The sequence below is a fragment of the Octodon degus genome, unplaced genomic scaffold, assembly GCF_000260255.1.
Source record: "Octodon degus isolate 3935 unplaced genomic scaffold, OctDeg1.0 scaffold00279, whole genome shotgun sequence".
NCBI lineage: Eukaryota > Metazoa > Chordata > Mammalia > Rodentia > Octodontidae > Octodon > Octodon degus.
Window position 1 is genome coordinate 1677887 of NW_004524855.1, and position 3125 is coordinate 1681011.

A 3125-nucleotide genomic window follows, 5' to 3' on the forward strand; every position below is an offset into this window, starting at 1 on the left:
GGCCTTTTGCAAAACCGCGTGACTGGGTGCTCTTTTTTTTTTTTTTTTGTGGAACCAGGGATTGAACTCAGGCCCTTGTGCCCCGGAAAGAGCTGGGAGGGCTGCGGCAGCCCTGTGGTTGGTGGGTCCCCATGCTGGAGCCAGGGCTGTGTTTTCTTTTTCTTTCTTAATTTTTTGATACCGGGAATGGAGCTCAGGACCTTGTGCTCGCTAGGCAGGCACTGTGCCGCTGAGCTATATCCCTGACCTCTTGCTTTCTTTTCATTTGTATCAGTAGATCTTGAAGTCTGTAATGATTGCCTCCAGCATGGGGAGTTGGTGTGTACGCACACACCCTTGTCCTCTGCTCTTCTCCTCCCCTGTGTCTGTTTATGTATTTAATTGGGGGCAGGGTCTCACCACACTGCTCAGGCTGGTAGTGGTCCTCCTGTTTCCAGCCTCCCCAGCACCAGCATGCCCAGTCTCCTCCCCCTCATTTGTAAAAGATCCCTCTCTTTTCTGTTACCTATGTTTTAATCTGTTCTGTTACAATTTGGGTTTATCATGTAAGAGAAACTGCGTGATGTTTCCGCTGTGTCTGACTTATGTCACTTAATTTGTCATCTCCAGGTTTATCCATGTCCAATCAAATGACTCAAAGGGATCTTTCTTCATGGCAGAGTCGTATTCCATGGTCCATAGGTGTGTGGGTTTCTTTCTTTTTCTTTTTTTTTGTCTTTTGGAGACAGGGTCTCACCATGATGTTGAGGCTGGCCTTGCTCTTACTTTGTAGCCCACACTGGTCTTGAACTCACAGTGCTCCTCCTGCCTCAGTCTCCGCAGAGCTGGACTTACAGGCCTGCGCCACCACACCTGGCTGCTTCCAAGATTAGCTGCTGAGTTGTGCTGCCATAGACATGGGCCTCTGTGGGCCCCATTTCTCTGAACAGAGATGGCTTCTTGCCACCCTGCTAGTGAAGGCCGCCTGGCACAGCCCCGGGTTCCACTGGCGGGCACGCGCCTCTGGCTGCCCTGGGAGCCATGCAATCTGGCCTGTCCCCAGGTCTGACTGTTCATGAGGATTCTTCTATGTGTATGTGCGATGTCTCAGAGGCCAGTGGTGGGGGGGTGCTCTGGGGGACCCCATGCAGAGGAGTGCGTGGTGGGGCCGGGATCCCAGTGGGGGGTCGTCTTTGCCCCCTCCTCCTGTGTCAGGAGGGGACACCAGGATAACAGGATAACAGGGGCGCTCTACACCCCGCTGTCCGAGGCTCTCCAGGCCCCTTCTCTCCGAGTATTGCCCGGCTTCCACCAGGCAGGTGACTCCCTCTGTACACGGCCAGGCTGGGCGCTGCAGGAGCCAGCAGCCCCTGAGCGGGGCTTCTAGAAGCTGTGACTGGAAGATGCTCACCTGGGGCTGGGAATTGTCACCAGTCCCAGCTTGAGGTAGGACAGAAGAAATGGAAGCTCACTGGGAAGGAGACAAGGAGCTCACAACTGCCAATGGCACTTTGTAAGAACACTGAAGCTCCTGGGACACAGCTGAGGGCACCCAAGGCCACACACGGGCCTAGTTAAGAAAACCACGATGGGGCCGGGAGATGGCTGAGTAGAATAAGCACTTGCCTGTCAAGTGCAAGGGTCTGAGTTCAATCCCCGGTTCTGCCAAAAAAAACCCAAACAAAAACCATGACCAGGAGCTGGGCCGTGAGAAGAACAGCGCTGAGAGGAGAGAGAAGGCCACGCGAAGCCCGAGAGTGTTAAATGACCACCCCAGAGACAGCACAGCACAGCACACAGCCGCACCTCTGCAGCACCTCTGCAGCATCGTGGGGGCACTCCCCCAGCTTTTCACCCTTGAAGAAAAGAGTAATCGGCTCCCCCTGGAGCACGCACTCCCTTGTGGCCTGGGTGCTGTGCTCCGGTCTCTGCCCAAAGGACCCCGCTCTTGCCTTTCCCCACCGCCCTGGAAATTCTTTCTTTGCACAGATGCAGGAGTCAGCGAGCCTGCCACAGTGGCGGGATAGGTGTGGACAGCTCAGGCCCAATCTGGCAGCAAGACTCCCAGCCAGGAAGCGGGGGTCTTGCCCAGAAATGCCCAGGAGTGTCAGGCGTGGCTTTTTCCCACAGGCTGTGTACAAGGACCAGTGTAGAAGGGTCCCAGAGAAGGTGGCCCCCCAGGCACAAGCCAGCCTTGCCAGTCACCTCATGAAGCCAGCAGCTCCATCCCACGTTGTCACATACTTCAGACAAAGCTGGGGCTGGTGCCCCTGTGGCTGCTTTAGGGAGGCCTGCTGGTGTGCACACAGGGAGTCTGAGGATGGCCCCAGTGTCCCCCAACCTCTGTCTTGAGCCCCAGCCTCCCCTGGGCTGCTCCTCCCCCATGGGAGCCTCTGGGCAGGACCACAGCAGCACCGGGGGCTGCAAGGGCCTTCAGGCGCTCTGAAGGAGGACCTGCTGGCTCCTCCAGCGGCCCTGGAGACTGAGGCTCCGCCTTGGGGGTGGGGTTGGGGTGGGCTCCACCCCCTCAGCTGAGGGCCTAGCTGAGCAAGGCTGGCCTCTGTGGGAAGGAGAGGAACATGCCAGAGGATGTGGGCCTGGAACTGTGGTCCTGCGGGCTGCTGGATCTGGCTGGGATTCCACAGGCCCCATGAGCCACGCCTTGTGTCTCTGCCAACACCTGCTGTCTGTGGCTCTGCAAGGAGGGGGCATTTCCGGGGGCAGCAGACTGCTGGGGTGAGGAGCTGAGGCTCAGGAGGGCCTTGGTGACTGTGAAAGGTGTGGCCACAGAGGACAGGAGGCTTTTTTACCCCAAGACAGGCTCTTACTATGTTGTGCAGGCTGGCCTTGAACTGGCAACAATCCTCCTGCCTCAGCTTTTCAGGCGCTAGGACTACAGGCGCCGCCTCACCTGGCCCTGAGCCTTGCATTTTGCTAAAGGTAGCTTGAACACCCTCCCTGATTCCCTGGAAGACGGAAACTTGAAGAAAATGAAGGGACTTCGGAGGCTCTCCCTTCACCTCGCTCCCTGCGCCGTGGCCTCATCTCTGTTTGGTGGGGTGGTGTCATGGATGGGTGCCAGCTGGCCTGAGTCCTCACCAGTCACCCGCTCCCTGAACCCATCCTCTCCCTGGGGTGCTGGTACT